Raw genomic sequence first — 25,173 nt, forward strand, 5'->3', positions numbered from 1 at the left:
GCACTTTAGGTATTGGAATAGACTGGATGTCCTCTTCTAGCATCTTTCAGTCTTCTTTTGTAAGATTTTATATTCAAGTTCTGTCAAATTGAAAGAGTTTCATTGCTTCAGAGTGAACTGTTCTGTAACAGTAAGGAGTATGGCTGTACGAGACTTTTACGTCTTGTTACATTTAGCTTTTTATAGTTTACTTACATTAATGTATTTGCATCTGCCCCTTGTTCCAAAGCTTTTTCTAATTGATGCCTTAACATTTTTTGTACTTAAAAGGGGGGAAGGGAGGAGTGGGGAGAGGGTGGGGTGTTAAATCCCATGCACAAACCATGAAGCTTATAAATTTGCTGTAAAAACACACGACTAAATCATGTGGATTAAAACAAGTACATGTTAGGAGTTACTGTGTCTCAAAAGTGGAACATCTCTATCTTTTTTGTCCCTTATTTATTGGTCTGGTCTGCTTAGGATAAGGTAACCACAAAAGACTACGGATGGAGAAGGGGGGTGACTAGGAGACATGTTAGGATGGAGTGGTGCTCAGTCCAGAGTCTGACTGAGCTCACGTATGGCTAGTCCTCTCCAGGGTGCAGTTAACCTAGGAGAGACTTGGTGTGTTTTGTCTCCTTCCTAAAAGGAAACACTGGGTGGGTGTATACCAACAGTGGGATGTGGTTTTGTGCTGGAAGAAATTAACGGATTTAAAATGAATTGAGTGGCTGTTATTTGATGAACATTCCAAAGAAAAATCAAAGGGATGCCAGAGGATTGAGTAACACTGACTATTCCTTTAGGTTCAGACTATTTCAAAGTTAAGTTGGTGAAGCCTTAAACTTTGGTTCTCCTCCAGAGGATTGGGTAAAAGACCTTTTTCCCTGGAGTCTGTCTAGAAAGATGGTTATTATTAAGTCTTCCTTGCAGATTATATTTATCTGTCTGGTACGTAAATAATGAGGTGATGAACACTATTGGAAACCGGCAGACATGAGCTAATCAAACTATTTTGAATGTAAAATGCATGATGTAGCCCCATTTCTCTGATGACTTCAGAAGGGATTGTAGGGAGTCTGCATGTGCACCTGTGGACAGCAGGGCACAGGAATCTGTATCATCTTAATGTTGATATTATAATTTTTAAGATTTCCCTGCTTTCACATTTTACGATAATGTTGCACATTTCTGTAGCCTTGCACTTGTTTACATTAAGGAAATACTTAACTAAATTGTTTGATAAATACTTTTTGTAGTAATAAAAATTCATCATGCAGAACAAATTCCTGGAAGTTATGTGTGAAACATTTGCATAGCTTTTAATTGGCTAAATATGCTTCAACCTTTTATCGAAAGGAAGCAGCTATGTAGCTATTGCCAATGTTTAGAATAAAACAAAATGGAGGCGCAGGAGAAACAGAAGCCCTCATAGACATTGCACATGCACCAGTAAATTTCCAGTCTTTCTGAGTCTTCCTCCTCTGCTTTAAATCTTCCAAAAATGTCTTGCTGACAGAACAAGTGAATAATCCTCCCTCATTTAACTGATGCATTTATTTTCCATAAAGATGTGATCTATAAAATTTGGGCATGACTTAACAAATAACGTTTTCTAAGTGATGATGGAATTAGCAGATGCCAACCCCCCTCCCCCCAACACCATGACAAATTTTGTTATGGAATAGATGACATTATTCCATAACCAGGCCAGTCATCATTCTAAGTGGAGGGTGGTCATGTATTCCATGGTCTTAATTTCTGGATCAGGCCTGCAGGAGCATATTACAATTTCAACACCAATGTTTTCCATTCCATTTTTGTTTTTGTGTTCGGCTAATGATCCAGATGGAGGAAGGCACTTCAGGTTCTTGCCTGGTAATGCAGAAACTAGGAAGCTGCAGTTTGTATACACCAAGAGAATTTCGGCAGCAACAGTCAATCACATATCAGTATCTCTGATGTGCAGGCAGCAATACAGACACCAATACAAAAAAAAGTTTTAGGTTCATATTGCTGCATGAAAGCTAGGAGGGCAGGTATTACAGCATAGGTATAGAATATACTGTATAGAAATCTAAGTGTAGGTAGAACAATAGCAAAACATTTTAATCTCTTCCTTCTTCTCCTGCTGATCCCTGCCTCTTCACCTTTTTGGGCTCTCTCCAGATGTCAAGGACCTGCTGCTCCTTTTGCTAGGTAGTGGCAGTTGAAGGAAGAGGTTTTTGAGCATACTTGTTCCTACCGTTAGAAATCCAGTAAATGCAGATGCCCTTCTTATGTACGGATTCTGGATGCTGGCCCTCTTAAGAGTGTTCCTCTTGGAGTCTTACTTCAGTGGATACACTCTGTATATGCAGATCTGGTCAGTGAGATGTGAGAAGGACTGAAGCTTTCTTCTGATTTTTATTGCTGTAGATGGGGTTGTGGTCCAGTTCAGGCACCAGGACCAAGGCGTTTTATGATTAGTGACATTGCCCATTCCAAAACTTGCAAATCTCTGCAGTGACAGACTTTTTTCTGATTTCTTATTGCAGTCCTTAGTGACAAATGCAATCATGAACTGTACCTGGATGTTTATTGTAAGTGCAGAGTATGATTAATTATGTAAGAGAAGCATTGCACAGCAACTTTATTGTGATCTGCCCAGGGGTCCAAACAGGGCCATAAATAATCATTGCAGGTAACTGAATCATAATTTTCCTTTCCTTTTATTTCTTGTGGTCTGTGGAGCATTTATACATTTATACACAACAAAAAAGTGCAAATATATTAAGATAAAATTCTTACGCTGGTAGTGTCAATAAAGCTAATAGAGCTAAAAGGTAGCTGTGAACCTTAAAAAACTCTCTGTGTTAAGGTTGTCAGGAACATTTTAAATGCTGATATATGACAAGGTAAGGTTGCTCCACATCTGATTTGTAATCAAAGCTACAAAGACTTAGTAATTGTATTGTGTAACACAATGAAAAGAATAACTAGTGTACATATAGAGCATTGCTTGTTAATATCAAGAGGCTTGACAGAGGGAAGCATGCTGTCAATTTATGCTAGCTATTTTGTTTTTATAAACACTCATGTCAGCTACTTCATTCCTTTTATGCAATACTAAGCTCCTGATAGTAATGTGTATTGTGCAATCATGAGCTAAATAGAGCATATATAAATTCAGTTTTCAAATAAAAACAGTACCTCAGTGAAAATATGTATCTTTGTGCTAAAGCTTGAACTTTACACAGTCTGTGCACTACTGACCGTGATACAGAAAACAGAAATAGTGAGGCACGAACTTCAGTCTGTTGCAGTTAGGTTTTTCCATTGACTTCAGTAGGAACAAAAATGAGTTTAAGGGTGACAGAAGTTAGTTTTGGGCTGCTTCATTTTTATTAAAACTTCAGAATTCAGAGGAATCAGTTGCTGCCATGTGTATGTATGAATGTGTCATGCAAAAACAATTATTTGGTTGAGCACCATGATTAAAGTTTTGCAGATTTTTACAAGTTTCCTCTGGAAATGAAACAATGCTTCTGTTCCCAGTACTCACATTGGACAAAGCTCTGGAATGGCCTTCCCACTTCCAGTCAAAAACTTCCAGCCAAATTACTACTCACAGTCTATTCGTACACAACTAATTAAAACTTCTCTTGGGGGAGGTGTGGGAGAGGTGCAAATGTCCCTGAGTTTGAAGAGTACTTTCCCATAGTGCCTGTTTCACAATACCTTTATGAAGAGCATGACTATCCTCTTCTAGTTTTCATTTATTTTAGAGCTGCAAAATATTGGTGGCTTATAGTCTTCTCTGTATATTATACCTGTTCTTTGAAAGGCAGGTGATCTGAATGGTCAGTGACCTCACAGGTAGCTCATGTATATCCTGCTCAGGTGTCCCCATTTTTTCCTTCAGTAGATGTTGTTGCTGTGAGGCAGACAGAGTGAAGAGGTCTATTTTGCATATGGACTGTTGTCCTTGCCACATAGCCTGTGGCTGACATTCAGCCATGCATGTTAACATTAGCTTAGTCGTTACCTATATGTAGATAGGGCTGTGTTTTATATGCCTCCTTACAGCTCGTGTCCAGCTCTGTACATCATTGACTCTGGTCATTCTTGCTGCAGCTACCTGCACTGCTTCAAAATGCCCTTTCTTACTGTATTCAGGGGAAGAAGAAAAGCAGAGCCTGCTTTTACTCTGGAAGGGCTGAGAAAATCCTCTAGCAGATCTCTCACTACAGCTTCCCTGTGTCAGGTCGTGTGTGTTGAATGACTGGGGTGGGAGGCCTTGGTGGCGGAGCTGCAGCCATTTTGGTTTTGTTTAAAATTATTGTACTACAGCTGATGGGACTAGCGAGGAGCAATTGCCTCCAAACAGGTGTAGTACCATCAGTTGTTGCTTTTGCAAAAATTATAGTATGTTCATATGTCTTTAAAGGTTGATAGACTCATCCGTTGTTTCATGCAGCATGTGCCACATTACATTATGAAGACTGGGAGCACTGATGTTGAATCATTTCCAGATTTCACTATAGATTATTTCTCAGTAATCTAAAAAATCCTGCAATTTTAAAACACCTTCCAGTGTTTTTCTCCTTAAAAATTTTCTTATAAATCTGCAGTAATTATTTTAGTCTTTCACCCATGATGACATTATGTTCTTCTTGTTATTGTGGTCTGTTTACAGTTCTTTCAGTGAACAGCTTCAAGGTAGAAGCAGAGTAAGACATCCTTACTTGTAATCATTTGTGTTGTAAGTAAGAGAAGAAGATAATTTAATACTTCTGAAAATAGTGTGAGAAGTTTATTATTTGTTTAAAGTGAGACCATCTGCATGGGGCTCCAGGACCTTGGTGGGGAACCAAAAACTAGATTTGGGCTTTCCATTCAACTGCAGAAAGTGAGGTAAGTGCTTAAAGTATTCAAAATTTTGATATCTAATAACATTTTGTACTTTACTGGCGATGACACTATGTTAAAGCAGGCAGCTTATGTGGCCTGAAAGATGCAGATTTTAAAAATGGACAAACTGAAAACATTAACAAATGAACAGTTTGGGCTTGCTTCTCCATGGTAATTTATTGTTTTATACCCATTTAACTGTGTCCTTTCTGAATAAAATTAATGTGAAAATGTAAAAAACCAAAGTCAGTATGTTTTTTCTTTACTGCGGCATAACAAAACCCAAGTATAATTCTTTCTTCACATGTTTTGTCATTGAGATTCTTTTTTTTTTTTGTGATACGCCTTCGGCTTTTTCTTGCCTATTTGTTAAAACGGGGCAAAAGTAACACTTTTTCGGTGTTAGTTCTCTGAATTCTTGTAAGGACACATGTTAATGAGAGAGTAATTATCCAGCTGAATTTGCTACTGAAACTTCAGTAGTTATTGGACAAATAATTGGAACAAATATATTTATTTTTAAATATAGAATCACAGACTGGCTGAGGTTGAAAAGGACCCCTGGAAATTGTCTCACCCATTCAAGTGTCAACTAGAGCAGGTTGCTTAGTATCTTGTTCTTGAATATCTTCAGGGATGGTGACTCCACAGCCTTTTTGGACTACCTATTCCAGTGTGGAATCAACCTTACAGTAAAAATGTTTTGTCTTGTGTTAAGTAGAATTTCCTGTATTTCAATTTGTGCCTGTTGCCTGTTGTCCTCTCATTTAGCACCACTGAGAAGAGTCTGGCTTCGTCTTCTTACTCGTTCCAATCAAGTATTTCTACACATTGGGATAAGATTCCCCTGAGCCTTCTGTTCTCCAAATAACAGTTCTCTCAGCTGCTTCTCATAAAACAGATGCTCCAAGCCCTTAGTCATTTTCCCAACCTTTTGCTGGACTAGCTCCGGTACGTTCATATCTGTCTTGTACTAGGGAACCCAGAACTGCACACAGTACTCCACATGTGGCATCAAAAAATCAGGTCTATATTCGGTAAAAATGCTATGTTACAAACATTAGCTTCCCTCAATAAATCTTTATCTGAAAATTTTAAATTGGCTGAAAAACATATTCTCTACTTTTTCATTAAAGTTGCACTTATAAATGGTTATTGACTGCCTGTGATCTGAATCTGGATTTTACTTACTTTCAGGCAGAAGAATAACAGATTTACAGTATAACTCCCTATATAAATATAACGGATGCATACACCAAGGATTTGGAGCTGGTGTTCGTAAGTGAGTGCAGCCACTGGAGCATGTGTGTGACATTAGTGATGATGGGAATGGAGGGCTGTATCTTCTGCTTTTATAGGAATGCCACTCATCTGTAACATCTCTCCATGAAATTATGATATATCCTTTTCCCCACCTCCAAATGAAATTGTCCAGGCAAGCCCAAAGTAATTACTCAAATTAAATTTGAACCATTCAGATTAATTTTGCCCCTCTCTTAATTTTGCCCCTCTCTTAATTTTGCTCCAGCCTCTGCAGATGTCAATCTTCACTTTGATTTCTCATTGTCTGTTGCATCATACTAATCCCTATGAGGCTTTTTTTTTTTTCTTTTCCTACCCCTTTTCCTCTTTTCCTTCATAAGTCTCTGGTGCTTCTGCAACTTTATCTACCTCACTGTTAGTGGCTATCTAAATGACATCTGGCTTGTTAAATGTGAGAGTGCTTGTGTCTCCATTCTTGAATGTTGACTCAGGAAAGTCAACATGAATGTTTTGACATTGGTCTTAAGAATTTCAGGTGACTGGCATTCATGTTAGTAACACAATTGTTGTCCTCATGCATCTTTCACATGCTAATAGGAGATTCTTCTGTGTAGGATCTGGAAGCATTGTTAGTATTTTTTTCTAGCTCAATTTCCAAACTGGTATAGCAACTGAAAGCTGTGTTGTTTGGGTCCAAAGTTATCTGGGTTGTTATTACAAGCAAAAGTTTTTCATTTAAAGTCCATGATAGGTTAAGTTAACATTGTTTTCCAGCTTTCCAGTTCAGCATCCAGAATGTTTAAAATTCAATCCCATCTCTTCTCAAAATACTCAGTGCTACTTTCTTAAATAAATGGTTTTCAGTTACCAACTAGAGTGTACTTTATTCTCAAGGTGTTTTTACTGATGATTGCAGAGACCATTTGAATGGGATAAGGTTACCACAGCAGGTGGTTTCTGCTAGTGCTACCAAGTTTTATCTGGAGTGGTACACTCTAGGTTTATTTGACTTTCATTGCTTATAGGTAATTTTATGGGACTGTTTTAAGGTTCAGTAAAGCTGTGGCATTTGGATAAAGAAATATCCTGTGTATGGACACAGTGTCTGGTAGTTTGCATAATTTATTAAGACTAGGAAACTATACAAGCATATGTACCTGCTGAAGTAATAACTTTTGTTTCTTGAAATCAAAGTACAGGTGGTACTGTGAACCTGTAAGGCTTACAGAAAACTGGTGTTTGACCAAACTGGGAGGTTTATGTTGAGGCAAGAGAATGAGGATTTTGTGATTGTTAGTTTTTTGTTATTACCTGTTGGCAATGGATTTGCATGTGCTTGTTTTTCAGATGGTGGTTATTTGATTCTGTCTATTAAAAAAAATTTCATAGAATTTGAATGGTTGGGTTGTAAGCACTTTAAATCATGTGTAAACACTTCAGTTAATTATTTTCATTAGCTGTCTTGAATCTTAGCAAGCAGAGCCTTTGCTGATGTGATACAGTGTAACCATCAAGGTATTTGACTAAGCTGAGACTTTCAATTAAGTTGATGAGTATCACGGAAAATATAGTGTACTACAAAGATATGTGAGACAATATATCTGCACAAAAAAAGGCCAACCCCCAAGCAAATATATTGCTACACATAATAATCTTTAAAGTAGGGACGGATGGATGAGTTGCACAACAAAATGTTGTATTACTTCAGGTGCTGGGGATGCTGAACTAGAAAAAAAATCTGCTGCAGAGGACTGAGAACTTCTTATTTAGTACAGACTTCACATAGTCTGTTTCTTTCTTCAAATTAAAACATCAAGAACAAGACAGAAAAAATGATACATTGAAAATATTCAGGTTTGTCTTTGAGGAAGGTTTGAAGGATATAGTGAAACTGAGGATACTATAATACAATTAGAACAGTGGCTTGACTGACTTTTTTCCCCCTATTTCTAAGGTGCTGTACACTGAATAAACTTAATTTGACTTTGATAGACCTGTGCCATCTTATAATAACTGGCCTGTTGTCCTTAAGTGGTGCCAGTCATTCTGGATATTTGATACGCGTGTAGGAATTTTACATTTAATGTTAGGTAATTGATGGAAATGGCTTTTAAAAATCTCTAAAAATCTCTTCTAAAATGTTAGAAGTCCTTAAAAGGACTTTTAAAATCTAGTGTTCACTAGTGAATCTTTTCTGAGTGTTTGTGGCAAGATTGTAAGTATAACAGGTAGTATCCTAGTAGAAAAGCTGACTGTATCTTAATGAATTACTGCTGTATACTGTTTCTAGGAGATGAATACTTGGCTAGCATTGTGAATCTCTACATCAAGTTTCTTACGAATTAAAAAAAAAAAAGCTCTATCAAAGTCAAAGTTTATTCAGTGTACACCACCTTAGAAATAGGGACCACTTTTGTAATACTTTCAACAGAATATTAAATGTACCTAGTCAGTTATTTTCTCTGTAATTTGGTAGTCTGCTGCAAACTCACCTCTGGTTTAGAATATAAATTATTTCTGAGACTGAATGTTTAACAGATATTAGTCAATCAAAGGCATAAAATAAAATACTAAAAGAAAAAGTTAATAAATAACCCTCTGGATGAATTCTTTCTTTGAAAAAATATAAACAACCTTGACTTGATGCTTTGTATTGTGGAGTCAGGTGTGGTTAATAAAATCTGTTACAAAAAGAAGGAAGGATCTATATTTCTGCAGATCTTGTGGATCATTTGCGAAATGTGAAGCATGCTTCTGTTTACTTTTCATCACTTCTGACAGTGACATGTCATAATATAGCATTAATGTCCTGGTATTATGTGACAGCTTTTCAAATGATTTTTGTTTCTTTTATAGCTATCTTTTGAAAGAGTGGCAAGGGTCAGAGGGAATTTGGAATGTTATTGAGCCTTAATTTTCTAAAAATCAACTTCTTGTTTTAATAAGTGCTTGTTTTGTACAGGCAGAGTACTTCTTCCATGTTCATCTATTATTTCTCAGCTTAATTTATTAATCAAGAATGAGGCATCATTGTTATCACTGTGAATTACAGATATGATATGTCTTCTTTCTATACATGTGTCCTAGTTTCTTGTATGTAATGAAACAAAGTTGTCTGTTACATAAATGCTAATATACTGCCATTAAATCTTGACCAAGTGGATTTTATGATAATTGAATGTCTATTTTGAACAGATTAAATTGTTTCCTTGCTTTTTGTACAGTAACTATAGTCTTACAACACTTCAGTACCATTTTTTTTATTGAAGAACTTTGTGTTAGACTTTGGGAGCCTGTATGGCTAGAGGACAAGATGTCAGCATCTTGCTTTCTTCTAACATAGAGCAGTGGCAAGTCTCTGTGGCTTTAAGGTTTTCTTCTGGTGAAGGAGGTGTTCTTGGAGTCTTCATGTGCTTCCTACTGCAGACTGTCATGTAATACAGACACAGGAAGCATAGTACAATGTTTTTGTGAATGGAAACTGTTTAATCGAGGCAGAAAAACCCAATAGGCAAACAAATAAACAGTGACAATAAAATTTTGTTAAAATTTTAGTAGTAGTACAGATTAGGAGGAGGTTTATCACAAAGTCTTTTTCCCTTAGCGGTACCCTTATCTTCGATTTCCTTCTGCTTCTGATTTTTGTATGGCATTTATTTGAGATGCAAAATATATGTATAATAAATTAACATACAGAGAGCACTGTGTTGTAGTTAGACTACTTGAAGAACTTGTCTCCTGTGACATAAACATGTGCCTTACATAATTTTCTGTGTTCATGCATGAATGTCTTCTAGTGGAAGTGGTTGCAGACAATACAAAAGATGTCCTCCTATTTTTTAGGAAGCACATCCTGTTTCTAGCTCCGTAGAAAGAGATTTCTCTGAAGGAATGATTTTCTTTAAGGACATCAAAGGGGAACAAATTACCTCAGTGTTTTCTGAACCACTTCTGAGACATAATGAAACTGTAAAAGCTCTGTAGAGATTCACAGGCTAAGTAGAAGTATTTGCAGGATGAGATAGTAGTGTGGTCCTCTATCATTGTAGTGTGCATGTTATCAGGAAAGAAATCTTGCAAGTGAATGGTCTGCTTTCCTAAATGAGAAGGGAAACATGTTGCATTAAATTCAGCAAGAATTTAACAGTTTCTTTTTAGAAAGGTTCTGTGTTGTTACTCTCCAAAAAGTATATTCAGCATGAATGTTGACACAGTGTTAACTTCTTGATTTGCAGACTGCTCTTGAGCCTCTGCTGCTCATCCTTGCCTTGTGTAACAAGGTAGGTAATTTTCACTACAGGTGTGAAGAAAATAGTAACTATAAAAAGTAGGAAGAATTATTTGTGATTTTTTTTTTAATTCTTGGTAAAACCTCAGGATGTCACAGATGCTGGAACTGTTGACATAGAACGAAGAACTTGGAGAAAATGCAGGAAGAAAGAAAAGAAGAAAAAGGAGGCAGATGGCGGGGAAAAAAGCTTCACCTGGCAGTTTTTCCAGTTAGAAAAGGAAGATGAAATTGTAGTAAAAGACATTGCAGCCATAAAGTCAGCTTATGATTTTATCTGAAATGTCATGACTTTTCTCTGTGGTGGTCTATGTTTTATTTAAGAATAGACAACTGGAAGGAAGAAACTATGTCTCTGAATCCAGGACCCTTCTAATGGAGGCAGATCACATGTTTCTTTGTGAGTTTATCTGGCTCCATTTTAAATATATCCATTTCTTTTGTTCTTTTCTTCCTACTGTTCCCATTGGCATATTATTTTTAAGAGTTGCTGTAACAACTAGGGACCTTTAAAATTTTTTTATTTTTAATTTTTTTTTTTTAAACACCCAGAGTGTTTTTGCTAGTGTTGCCACTCAGCTCAGGTAGTTCTTGAATATTTCTTCCTCTACCCATACTTGTATGTTGATAAATTAGTAAAGAAAGTCTTACTCCTTTTATTAATTTGCTAGACTCTCTCTCCATTTGACAAAACAGAGAGCTTTTCTATCTCTATTTTGATTGAGTTAATTTTCACAGAAATGTGTACAATACTATAGGTAAGGTCTAACCAGAGCTTTGCACAGTGTCGCTTATCTCTACTGGAACTCTCTCTTTTGCTACATCCTGAAGTTGCATTTCCATTTTGGTGTCAGACTGGCAGCTGACAGCCATGCCATGATCACCTTGTACACAGAGGGTCTTTCCCACGCAGGTCTATGAATTAGTGAACTTCCAGTCTGTAGCACAAACCTATTTAGTTTGTCCTCATGGTTATGATCTTGCATATTGCACAATGGGAATTTTATTCCACTTCTAAGCATCTGTGAGATTTACTTTATTCCCTGTGTATTGTCTCCTAGCTCTGCTGGATTAGCAGATTTCCTCAGAGCATTTACAACATTTGTGACAGGGTAGTTAGTAAAAATATTGTATGACATCAGCCAAAGTCTGCTTAAGGAATTTCATTGCTGTTTCCTCCTGACCCAAATCTACAGCTTTTTGCATATCTAGAAAACCAGTTAACTATAAAGTAATCAGCAGTTCACCTGGAAGTGGCTTTTCAAACAGTATGTGCTTAAGTTGTAGAACATCTTGCCACTATACATTATGTAGAATATGAGTTTTCATGTGTTGAAGATGACAGTGGACAAAACTAATGCGAGGCAGCTCTCCAAATGTATAGGAAAGCCAGAAGCCAACTAAATGTATAGAATGAAGCACGTCTTCAGAAAAACCCTGGGCCTTAGGTGGTTGCAGCCTGGGAGAGTGCTTAAAGAGACTACTCATTGTGCTCCTCAGCATCTGTTTTTGATCACTGTTGGAGACAAGATGATAGGCTAAATAGAGGTTTGATCTCATCCAGTATGGCCATTTTAATGTACTTTGACTATCATAGTTTAGCCAATTTTATTTACTTTCTTTATTTCTTTCTCACAGGCATTTCCAAAGTTAAGGGGTTTCATTTTAGGTTTAGCAGCCTGTAGCTGCCATCCTTCCATTAAAATAAAAATGTAATATAATACTTTTTCTCTGTCACCTGGTATCTCATTTGACTGTAAAGATTAAAGAGTCTTGCTACTCGTCCTGGACATAACTGTGGCAGCATTTCTGGAGCAGCACAGCTGAGCTTGTCCCATGCTGCTCACCTCAGCACATTGAGTTTCTGGGCTTTCATTTCTGTCTCTGATGTTTGGAGTTTAATTTCCATTGTCCATCGTTGTCGTGGTTTAACCCCAGCCAGCAACTAAACACCACGCAGCCGCTCACTCACTCCCCCCCACCCAGTGGGATGGGGGAGAAAATCGGGAGAAGAAGCAAAACCCGTGGGTTGAGATAAGAACGGTTTAATAGAACAGAAAAGAAGAAACTAATAATGATAATGATAACACTAATAAAATGACAACAGCAATAATGAAAGGATTGGAATGTACAAATGATACGCAGTGCAATTGCTCACCACCCGCCGACCGACACCCAGCCAGTCCCCCGAGCGGCGAATCCCTGCCCCCCACTTCCCCGTTTCTGTACTGGATGGGACGTCACATGGTATGGAATACACCGTTGGCCAGTTTGGGTCAGGTGCCCTGGCTGTGTCCTGTGCCAACTTCTTGTGCCCCTCCAGCTTTCTCACTGGCTGGGCATGAGAAGCTGAAAAATCCTTGACATTAGTCTAAACACTACTGAGCAACAACTGAAAACATCAGTGTTATCAACATTCTTCGCTCTGAACTCAAAACATAGCACTGTACCAGCTACTAGGAAGACAGTTAACTCTATCCCAGCTGAAACCAGGACAATCGTGCTGCTGGATAGGCATAACTGATATTCAATGTAGGAGTAAAAGCCAAGTAGTTCAACCAGCACTCCTGAAAGCTAAAACAAATTAAAATTTTAGGGCCACCTGTCTTTAAAGTATACTGGCAACCATATTCCTTACTTTTCTTCAGCAAATCTGAAGAATCTTTCACTACTTAATATCGGTTGCAAAGTCTAATTCAGGTTGTTAATTATCTCTTTAACAATCTATTCTTCTTTACTGTACTATCTTTATTTTCATGAAGTCTTGGTGGACTGTTTATTTCTGTGTGCGTTTTGAGGTAGTTTCTCACCAAATTAGTTCCGGAAGTGAAGGGCTATGATACTTCTGATTGGTTTTGTACTTTTACTTGAACAAATTGCAGTCCTTCTGTGTATCCAGATTGATGAGCTTCTTAGTTAACCTTGTTAATCAGTCCCTTGTATTCTGTCAACATCTATCTTTTTTAAATTCAAGGCCTATTTCTATTTTGGGGGGGGGGGGTTGTTTTTTTTTAAAATTAAGTGTGTTAATCTACTGTCATCATATGCAGGGTTATTTCTATAATTACTCTTTCTACAGGGCCTGAAAGGTCCAAAGTGGTATAACCTCTTACTGAAGCAGTGACTAGTTGAGAAGGATGTGTCTGGTTTCACCCTGAGGAATACTTGTGTGTTACCATTAATTATAGCAATGTTGCATGTGTTACTGGACATACTTGAGTTAGGAGGAGATGGGAAGTGCAAATGCTAGCGAATGAGTAGTTACCGGACAGTGAAGTAGATTCTGTGGGTTTAGTTGGTCTGATAGGTTCAAAGACTAGTAGTTACCAAACATTTTTATGAAACAATGGTTACACCACTGTAATTTAATGACAGAAGTTGAGACTGCAAAGAGACGAGCTGAAAAAGGCAAGACACAAAGTGAAGGAAACTGATGTTGGTCTTCAGAGTCTGAGTAATGTCTGTGCAGTCTGGCAAGGAAATCTGAAATGTCAGGAATACGACTTCAGGAGGGATTTTCACTGAAATTTATCCTTGCTATTCTTTATCCTTTCTATTCTTAATTTTATTTTTTTTTCCACCTCCTTTAAAAACTTCCTCTTAGTTGCCTTAAATTGCAGCTCTTACTTTCATGTGACTTTTCCACAGTGGTAATCACCTATTGTTATTTATAGACTTACACGTTTCTATTTCTTTGGGGATTTTTATTGTTACTATTTTGTTCTTTGGATGTTATAACATCATAATATTTTTGTGTTGTGCTTAATTAAGACAGCATATGTTGTGGTTTTGCTTTTTCTCTGCCTGTTTTCTCTCAGACCTTGATTATTTTTCAAAAGCATATTTCAAAGTATCTTTTCCTCTGTTACTACCTCTTACAGGAGATGAAGGCTATTTACATCACTTAAATTCTGTCCTTATTCTGAGACAAAGTGATGCTTCTAACTAACTACCATAAGGTGTCCTGGCCTTGTTTGTCTTGTGGCAAGCCCTTAATTCTCTCAGCATGGGAGTGAACTTTCTCAATGTTTCCTGTCTTCCTTGAAGGTTAGATTTCATCTGTTGTGAAACCATGGCCAAAGAGTAACATCCTGTTGGAACTGGAGTGTATTCTCTAGCAGATTTTTTGCCCTCCCCTCTCTCCAGTCAGTAGACTTCTGGTAAGGTTTTTCAGACTCTGGGAAATGTTATATCAAGATACCCAATTAAAAGCAAGAGTAATAGCAGCTGAAGATAGCAATTTAAGTGGTGTTCTTTCATGAGGGAGTGACATTAAGCATTTGTCTTTGCATGTTGTTACAAACCTTCTCTATCAGTGAAGTAAAATAATGTCTGAAGGACTAATGTGCTATAGCATGCTGTATATTAATGTCAAAGGAGCATTGTCCAAAATGGCTGGGTACACTTTCAAGAGCATCAAATGCCATTCTGAAAAGTTTACTTGGTTTTGTTAATTTAATTTTGCTTTGTTTTGCTTTGCAGACAAACATAATGTTACAGATAGTGTAACACATCATTAGATTGCCAGGTGCTTCCCATTATAAAATACCATTAGAGTTGTTTGTAACTTTTTTGTTACGGCCAAATAGTTCAGACAGAAATTTTCAGTGCCGAGCTTTGCATCATGCTGGTATTAGCTTTTTTAAAAACTTTAGACTAAGTGGTTGATCTACTTCAGAGAAATAAGCATGATAAAACATAGATTTGATCATGCTTGCCACCTTCATGCTTGAAAGCTTTTTTTTTCCCTTCCTTTCTTTCTGGGTTTTTTTTTTTGTTTGGTTGGGTTTTTTTATTCTGGAAGCCTGTATGACATGACCAGGGGATGTAAATGCCCCCTCTGAGCTGCTGTAACAAGTCTGAGTCCAAGGCTCCAACTTGTAAGTGAGGAGGATTTAATCTTTTTTTTCCTCCTCCCCTGGGTAAACCATGCCACTCTGCTGAGCTAACTTGGTGGAGAGATGCATACCTGAAATAAAAGGAGAAGACTGAACAGCAGGTTGAGAGTAAACTGGGATGAGGATGCTGCAGTGCACATAAACTGCATGTACAATTTACCTTTGCATAAGGAAAGGTTGGCAGAGGGGGATGGGAAGATGACAGTGAATGAAAAACTGATATGATCATAAGGCTATGACCAGAGATGGGCATGTTTGAGGGCTCTGGGAAGAAGATGTTAAGTTTGAGAGTTTTGAGCAGAATCTGTGTACTGAGGTCCCTTTTCTTCAGAGTGCTGTGTGAAAAGACTCCCAGGATCCTGGACTCTCTCCCACCTTCATCTCTAAATGTGTAAAACCCTCTAGTAGAAGGTCCATGGCGCTCTCAGATCCTTCATATCATGGCTGTCAATTATCTTGTTTCTTTGTGTACCAGTGGTCTTATAATGATCTACATGACTCAGCTATCAGTATGGTGCCAAATGATGGAGCTGATCTTTTCCGCTATTTTGGTTTGCTTTTAAAGTAGGAGATGCAATATAAACTTAGGGTGTGTAGTCTTAAAACGGTTTCTTTATTGGTTCTGATGCAGTTTTCAGTTGCATTCCCATAACTGTTTTATGTAAGACTCTGCCATACTTAGAGTATTTTATGGTGGTTCATGCTTGCTATATAATTACTATGTGATACCATGTCGTTATAGTTATTTGGTGTGGTAGCCCATGCCTTATACATAGCATGATGTTCAGAGCTTTTCAGAATGGAGAATTAATTTCCTATTGGGCTTTTATGTGATAAGTATCATTATGGTCCTGGAAAGTCTCATAAATGTTTAATGAATTCATTTTCATAATGCATTTATAAAGTGAGGGGGTATTATCTCCAGTTCACAGATACAAGATTGGAGGGTGCCAAATGTGAAACAGTAGAAACCTTGTTTTTCAGTGTATTAAGGGCTTTATAGCTCCACTGACTTCAGCTGTAATAGGTTTATTTTTGGCAAATCAGATATGAGTATTTCAGTTCAGAAAATAAGGAATATACATCTGCAAGCTAGGTACAATTTTGATGGCAGTGATTTCCTACGGTATCACCAAGCTGTGTGGCAGAGGCAAAGGTAGAATCAGGGTGTTTCTGAAAATCATTTATTGAATTAGCTACTGCATCATCTCCCCCCGCCCCCTCCCCGCCTTTCTTTTAAAAGTCTCTTTTGCTTTTGTACCTTCCAACTCAGTAGTTCAGGGCTCTTTTACCAAATGAAATTGGTCTAGTCTCAGGTCAGCTTGACCTTTTTCATTCAGTGAGGTGGGATTTATGTTGAAAGTACTGTGCAATCCAAGTCAGGACCATAAAGTGTATGTGCTAGGGGTTCCAACTAAAATTGTAGGGGCAATTTTGACCCAGTGACCCTAATTTTTTAGCTTTAGACTTTGGTAGAAAGGACAATAAAGGGATGTAAAGTTTGCATGAATTTTAAGTGGTCTAGGAAAACTGGATCTTATCTACAGAAACCAACATCTAAAACCAAATCCCTGACTGAAATGAGGCCACTAAAAATGATAAGTTCTAAGATGGTTTATGCAAAATCAACAGCTAGCTGAAACTAACTGAATTATGAAGAAGTGTAATAGTGTGTCTATCTGTTAACTGTTTTCAGCTGAAGTGCTATTGAAATCTGTATGCATTAAAGGAGAAAATACCACCAAAAAGCTGACTGTGTTTTTGGGAAGAGATTTCAGCCTTGTATTTTCATTATTCTGTGTTCTCAGAATCTCTTTTGCAGAAACTTTTGCAGACGGATCTTCTAGTGCTCATGTAATGCTTACTGATCACAAAGACGTCAGGTATAAGCAGCTAGCTATTTAAAAGGTATTTCAGGATCTGTGGAGTCTAATCAGTCTATGGAAATATTTTACTTATGATTGATTAAAGTAACTGTAAACAGTAGTTTTAGATGATCTGAATTGCACAGTGTTATTAAGTCAATGTTTTGTACTACTGATATGAGATATTATTTTCTCTCTTACATTCTAAAGTTATATAAATCTCCTGTTTTAAACTTCAGTCCTGTTTTATCTCATTGCTCAAAGATAATCTAAATTATTTTCATTAAAAAAATTAGTCATGCTCATGAAGAAATGTGCACTCTTTTTACCGTGTTACCTTGATCAATAATCACCTTTGAAGATACTATGACACTCAAAGAGAATCTTTTGATCCCTAATTATAGATGATCTCGGTCACTTTCAGAAGAAAGTTGTGGGTTTGGGTTTTTTTTTTAGAGAGAAAAAAAAAAGAAAGTAGAATTTGTTTGCTCTTCATTATAATATGTACTGTGAAAACAGACTCGTTACATTTTTTCACTGGAATTTTAATTAAGCAAAGCCTTCAAGGAAGTAGGGTAGATGCTTTTTAAAATTGTAAATTCGAATCCATAAAAAAGTAAGCATATTGCAAAAAGGAAATTCTTCCCATAGATGAACTATATAATACACTCTACTTTGTTTCCATGGCGCATTTAACTTTCTTGTCGTGTACTTTTTATGTAGTAAAAGGACACTGAAAATGAAGATATGAATCTTTTACAATACTCTTTCTATCTCTGGTGTTCCCTTATTTCTTTCACTGGATATTGTCAGTGTTTTATTTCTTATTATAAAGGCAATACAGCGTCTGGCATAATACACTATTAGGGAAGACACTGTTTAGCTACCCCTGCAAAATGTTTTTCATTCCTGAATTGTGTTGCAGCATAAACCTGAAGTCAGTGATATATTTCGTTTCACATGTGTTGAAAGGCTTATCACAACTTGGAGAGACAAGAAAGGGAGGTATTTTTATGTTTTTGTTATATTTAGAGGTGACGAATTGCTAGATTATGTGCAGCTAAAATTGTGCCTAAGTGAGCAGTTGAAACTGAAAAAAGTTGAATTGGTCTTTTGTTGATTTTTGTATAGCTTATGTGTTTTTAGATTAGGGTTTTTAAGCTAAACAGAGTTTAGCACAGTTTTGATTTGAGTGTACACCTGTCTGTTCTTTGTGCACACCCATGCACAAGTACAGTCTGTTTTATCTGGTTTTTTTTAAGGTGGTTTCTTTCAGATCTTCTCGTCACCTCTCTAGATGTTCGTTGCAGCAATGTCAAAGGTCTGGCATGTTCACAGCCCATTTGTCAACTTTCTTGCTCAACTGTTGCTATCCTTCCATTGAATGTGCTATCTGTTCAGATGCTAGAAAGACCATCTTTGCAGTTTCAATAGCTGAATGAGAATCAGTTTTAAATTCTGGGAATTGGGGATTGTTGTTGCAGCAAACATCCAAAACAAGCCCTGGTTCAGGCTTTACACTCAGGCTGCAGTAAATTCTTTTTGAAAACCATTTTAACATCTGAAATTGATTTTGTATTTGAAAGAAGCTCTGAAGTTAATTATTTTTCCTTGGTTGACCTAGTTGTAGGTTTTATTACAAGTATAGTGCTCGCGGAAATACCTCCTGACAAAGGATTTTGAAAATGAAATGCTGTGTAACATTATAGCCTAAACTGAGCTCCACATCTGTGCACTTGGTTTGACTGTATTTCCCTGACCTCACCAGGGTAAAATAAACTGCACTGAAGACTGTAAAATGCCTATAAATTATGGTAATAAGGGCCATGTAAGTACCTAAGATAGATGGATAGACAGATAGCATTAGTGCATTAGAGGGTTCCTTGAGAACACTAACCAGATTAAGTGCCAGTGTTCTCCTATGTGGCAATGCTAATTGCCAATTTTTGGCAGTTGCACAGGCGCTAATTACTTTTTAATAGAACCAATGGAAGAAAATTTTCCACTAAGCTTTTATGGATAATTATTGCAATTTTTTTCCTTCCAGCAGCTTGAAAGTTTGCACTTGCAGCATCCATCAAGTCTGTCTTCCAGATAAATGGTAGCATTACAGCACGTGCAAGATTGTATTCTGTAGCTTTATACCAACCCCGTCTGCTTTTTAAATGATACCATTTACAACCTGCTCCCTCACTGAACAGAGAGTTTATACAAATAACACATTAACACATTGCTTTGTCTTGTTCAAATGCATCGTGTTTCTACACAGTGCATTACATAACAGCCACGTCTGTAGGGACTGTCCACTGTACTTGGAGCTTTTGAAATGAAGCCTCATGACTGTGCTGAATAAATACACAGGAGTGCTAGGATTTAATGCACTAAATTTCCAAGTGTCTGTTTCTAAAGGTTTCCAGGATTTACTCTTTCTGTAGCTCATACTTTCATCAAGTTGTGCTCAAAATAAAATGAAGAAATTGCTGTACGAACAGTCTCAGAAAGACAAGATCCATGTAAGATGATAAACTTCAAATCATGTTAAAAGATGAGTGTGTCATTGCAGTTGGACTGAAATGGTATTGGCATTATCTTACATCACCCTCTGTCAAGGGTTTGTTACAGTTCATTGGGATTTTAATGTAACATTCATCTCTCATAAGACTTCATAAACTAATATGCCATGTCTTCTCTGTGGTAATGAGTTAGGCTGAACACTAATGGTTTTGGCTGCAAACCCACTGGCTTCAGTATTCCCCATTGGCTACAGGGTAAAATACCAGATCTTCACCTGTAGGAGACTCCTTGAGGGGCAAGACCTACAGATTTAAAAAGGAATGAAGGTTTGCATTGGTCAAATTCTAGTAGTTTATCAGAAGGTCCTTAAGATAATAGGTATATGTAAAAACAAGAGTGTTTTGGTGGGCTACGGGCAGGTAGGGACAGTGTGCCCCAAACCATCCCCTCTATGGGGATTGATGCAGAGTTCACACAGGTGTGTGTGGGTCCTACATGCACTCTTGTCCTGCATTTGACACTACAATACCCCTCTGACAAGCCTGGTCCTGTTTGAAAGATTACCAGAATTTGGACAAAACTTTTTCATAGTGTTTTTCTTGAAGTATTTACTGGAATAATTATCTAACCACTAGCAAAAAAAAAAAAAAAAAAAAAAAAAGAGGGGAGCAGATGTTTGTATTTGAAACATTATTCATAAGGATTTTGTTCTTAAAGTTGTGTTATAGGTAATAATTTCAACCTATACATCTAAAGTTATAAATTACATCATGATACGAAATGATGATTACAGAGTAAGAAACCTATGTTTTAATTTAAAAAATAATTTAAACATTAGCAATTGCTAAACCTGGTTGAAGCAATGTTTGCTTAGAGACTCATTAAAAAGATCTTTTTGATGTTTGTGTGTGTATAAGGATAATGTGTTTATAATGTAGTGTATGCTCATTATTGTCTCTAGAGCCATTCAGTTAATTTGCATCAACTGCATCCCACTGCTTCTTTCTCCCTTTCTTTATGCTTGTCATTTAAAAAAAAAAAATCACTCCCCCCCCCTCCCCAAATGACCTTTCCCTTCCAAGCCATGTCTTTCCACTGTCATTGTGACTTGGTGGTGGAGTAGTCAGTATCACAAACCTTGCTTACAATACTTCATATGGCATTCGTTCACACATTTCAAGGGGGTTAAAACTGCAGCTCCTTGTGGTTTTAATCGTGACGAAAAATCTTGTTGTTCTCCTGAAACTTAAATAAATAAAACTGCAAGTTACAAGGATTGTTGCACTTTCTGAACTCTTTTCCAGAATGACAATATTTTAATCAGCTTCTATTGAAGCATTTTATTTGCTTTGTGAGTTAGTAATTTATACAGGCACAGACAAATGAATAGGTGAGAAGGGGCAGAAGCAGCACTGGGAGAAGAGGCTTCCAGGGAAAGGAGAATGCTCTTAACAGTTGGAGTAGATGGAGGATGGCAGAAACATCTTCTGTGTGAAGTTACCATCAGCATTGGGTGTAACTAAGTTGACTGGTTCCCTCATCTCCTAGTGGCAGAAACTGCTACAAGTGGTTCAAATACATTATGTGAATAACCTGTGCAAGACTGTTGGGAAGATGATTAAATCTAAAAAGTGCCATTTTCCAAGACTGGGTAAGCATGAAAAACGGAGCAGGAAACAACCAACACCTATCAAAACAGGTAGATGCAAGAAATCCAAGTAACATTGAGGACAAGGAATGACACTCCTTATTAAGTCCCTCTACATCTTATAACAACTTAATCCATAACTCCCATTAACATCTGGCTGTTGGGCTAAATGGCTAACACAGGGAGCAGTAATGGGATTGTCCTCAGCAGCTGTCTTTTCTCATAACTTGTAATTCATTAACGGAATATTGCAGAATGCTGATACATGTAGAAGTTCATTGCTCAGAACAAAATCCTGACTGTGTGATCATTGTCTGCAGTTGGATGTAGTCCAAGGCACTCCTTCAGTTCCAGGCCCTCAATTCATGGACCTTGTTAAATGTTAGAGCCATCCTCCTGTTATGTTATCAGATCTGCTGACGCCACTCTTCTGCAACTTCTGCTGCAGTGTGTGTGGGGAGCAGGAGTACACCAGGAAGTTTGCTATATACACTTTCTTATTTAAGACTTTAGATGTTGATTTGTCATTAGTTCATAAAGGGTTTTGTGATGGGTATTTGGAAAGTAGGATTCTCTTCTATGGTAAGATCTTAACACTGGACGTGCAGAAGGGTCTTTATTCTGTACCATAGCCCTCACTTTTTCAGAAATGACTTTGTCATTCATTTGCAGCTCGGTTCAAAGGCAGTTCATTCTTAATTTGAATGAAAATATGAAACAGCTTATGGTTCTTAGAAGGAATGGTTTCTTACAGTGGTAAAATGCTGCAGTTTGTCACACATGGAATTTTAAGCTTATAGGTAAAATCAAAGTGAGGACAGTGGGTATGTTTCAGCAATTGACACAGTTTCGTAAATCTAAGTCTGTAAAAGCTAACTAGACCCCACAAGCATAGGAAAGGCTAAACAGTTCATGCTAAGTCTAAGGAAAGTATAATGGTGGTGCTAGAATTGTCTGGGTTTCTGGTAATAGACTACATTCTCCTTTTCTTCACTAGTGTAAATTTATTAGGTATAAACCTGCTTTGTATTTTTTTTAATTATAATTTCAATTAATTTGGGGAGAAAATAATTAAAAATGTAAAATTGTTTTACAGTCTGAAGTCATCTTTGATAGTTCAAAATCTGTGTGTCTCTGTTTGGTTTTAATGATAATCAGAAGTTTTGTAAAGAGGTATTTACTTGTGGACTGTTCTTTAAAAGACCCTTAATTAGATTTAATCTTCCTAATTTTATCTCATTAAGTGCTGAATAAGTTTGTCTCTAGTGACCGTTTAACTGCCTGGATTATTTAGGTTGTATTCTTACACTTTTTTGGCTCTTGCCTGAGATAAGAGAATTGCAATGGCTTTAAAGGTTTCTGACTTTTTTAATGCCAATTCAGTTTTAAAGAAATACTGAAATTACTTGAGTCCATGCTTGATAAAATATTTTCCCTTTGAAAACACAATAATTTATTCTTTAAACCTTAAAATGCTAAGAATGCTATTAAAATGTTTTTCTGTGGAGTTTCTTTCAGATATAATTGTTATGATGACAGCAGACCAACTTGGCAGCAAAAGAAAACAAGCTTTGGTGGGTTAACCTTGGGTGGCTGCCAGAACCCCACCCAGCTGCTCTATCTGTCCCCCTCCTCACCACGACAGGGGAGAAAATAAGATGAAAAAGCTTGTGGGCCAAGATGGGGACAGGGAGATCACTCAGCAATTGCCATCACGGGCAAAACAGACTTGATTCACAGAGGTGAGGGGTGGAGTGTATTTGGTTTGTGTGGCAAGGTTTTGGTAGTGGCGGGGTTACAGGGGTGGCTTCTGTAAGAAGCTGCTAGACGCTTCTCCTGTGTTTTATAAAGCCAATGCCAGCTGGCTCCAAGACCCACTACTGGCCAATGCCAAGCCCATCAGCGATGGTGGTAGCACCTCTGGGAGAACAGATTTAAGAAGGGGAAAAAAAACTGCAACAGAAACAGCAGCCAGAGAGAGGAGTGAGAACATGTAAGAGAAACAACCCTGCAGACACCCAGGTCAGTGAAGAAGCAGAGGGAGGAGGTGCTCCAGGCGCAGGAGCAGAGATTCCCCTGCAGCCTGTGGGGAAGACCATGTGAGGCAGGCTGTCCTCCTGCAGCCCATGGAGGTCCACAGTGGAGCAGATATCCACCTGCAGCCCATGGAGGACCCCACGCCGGAGCAGGTGGGTGCCCAAAGGTGGCTGTGACCCCATGGGAAGCCAGCACTGGAGCAGGCTCCTGGCAGGACCTGTGGACTCATGGAGAGAGGAGCCTGGGCTGGAGCAGGTTTTCTGGCAGGACTTGTGACCCCGTAGGGGACCCATGCTGGAGCAGTGTGTGCCTGAAGGACTGCAGCCCATGGAAGGGACCCACGCTGGAGCAGTTCATGAAGAACTGCAGCCTGTGGGAAGGACCGTCATTGGAGAAGTTCGTGGAGGACCGTCTCCCATGGGAAGGACCCCACGCTGGAGCAGAGGAAGAGTGAGGAGTCCTGCCCCTGAAGAATATGAAGCGGCAGAGACAACATGTGATGAACTGACCCCAACCCCCATTCCCTGCCCCCTGTGCCACTGGTGGGGAGGAGGTAGAGAAAATCATGAGTGGAGTTAAGCCCGGGAAGAAGAAAGGGGTGGTGGGAAGGTGTTTTACAATTTGGTTTTATTTCTTCGTATGCTACTCTGATTTGATTGGTAATAAATTAAATTAAGGAGGATGCAGAATGTGGGTTGCAGTCAATTCTTAATGCTTTGTTTCTGCTGCTTCTTCCTCTTCACATTCCTCCCATGGGCTGCAGTTCTTCAAGAACTGCTCCAGATTGGGTCCTCACCATGGGATGCAGTTCTTCACAGACTGCTTCAGTGTGGGTCCCCCATGGGTCACAGGTCCTGCTAGAAGACCTGCTCCTGCTTGGGCTCCTCTCCACAGGCTGCAGCTCCTGCCAGGAGCCTGGTCTGGCGTGGGCTTTCCACAGGCTGTAGGTTCCTTCAGGTCACATCCACCTGCTCCGGCTTGGGTCCCTCCTTCTTCACTGACCTTGGTGTCTGCAGGACTGTTTCTTTCAGACTTCTGTCTCCCAGCTTCTGTTGTGCAGTGTTTTTTTACCCTTTCTTGAATATGTTCTTGTAGAAATGCCACCACCTTGGCTGCAGGGCTCAGCCATGCCTTGCGGTGGGTCTGCTGGAGCTGACTGGAACTGGCTGTGTCTGGCATAGGGCAGCCCTGGCCTCTCCTCACAGAGGCTGCCCCTGCAGCCCCCCTGCCAGCACTTGGGCACCTGCACCCAACACAGAAGTCTTGTTCCAGAAAGTAAATGGAATGTGCAATAGAAAAAGAGTACACCTTTGATTAATAGATGACTTGTTTTTATAGGAAACCCAGGTGCTGAAGGCAAAGTCCTTGTCATAGCTCAGGAAACATGTAACTGTTCTAGACTTTAAGTTCCACTGATGACTTTGGAATAGGTAAAGCTCTATCTTTTTCTGTAAGGATTCCCTCTTTATGTGCAAAAAAAAAAAAATTGGAATCATGTCTTACCAATGAGATGCCTATTTGTTTGCATTATTATAGTGTGTTTTGGACCTAATTCAAAGCAATACGGAGGCTGTAGGATCTTTCCTTTGCTTTTGGTTTCTAATGGGAATCCTGCTAGGTGAGTGGCTGAACAGTGCAAGTGTGATGTGTGATCAGCCTGCTAGGCTGATACCTGGCAGGTTCCTTTTTGTTGTGATTCAGAGTTTTTTTCCCTTCCCTCTCCAACTGTATTAGTGTTATAGCAAATGTTAATAATGCTTTAACTTTTTTTTTTTTTTTTTTTAA

General features: G+C 38.3%; 1 protein-coding gene across 2 annotated transcripts in view; it reads left to right on the top strand.

Annotated features, from left to right (window-relative positions):
* PRR16 (proline rich 16) overlaps positions 1-25,173 on the top strand; it is a 172,191-nt gene that overhangs the window by 2,997 nt on the left and 144,021 nt on the right. Inside the window, exon 1 of one of the 2 annotated variants that reach the window (XM_052778040.1) lies at positions 4,683-4,878. The exons of the other annotated variant lie outside the window; for it this stretch is intronic. The gene's annotated coding sequence lies outside the window, so the exon portion shown is untranslated. Of the gene's footprint in view, positions 1-4,682; positions 4,879-25,173 lie in introns of those variants that run through there. 2 annotated transcript variants of the gene reach the window in all.

The sequence above is a fragment of the Harpia harpyja genome, chromosome Z (genome assembly GCF_026419915.1).
Source record: "Harpia harpyja isolate bHarHar1 chromosome Z, bHarHar1 primary haplotype, whole genome shotgun sequence".
Taxonomy (NCBI): domain Eukaryota; kingdom Metazoa; phylum Chordata; class Aves; order Accipitriformes; family Accipitridae; genus Harpia; species Harpia harpyja.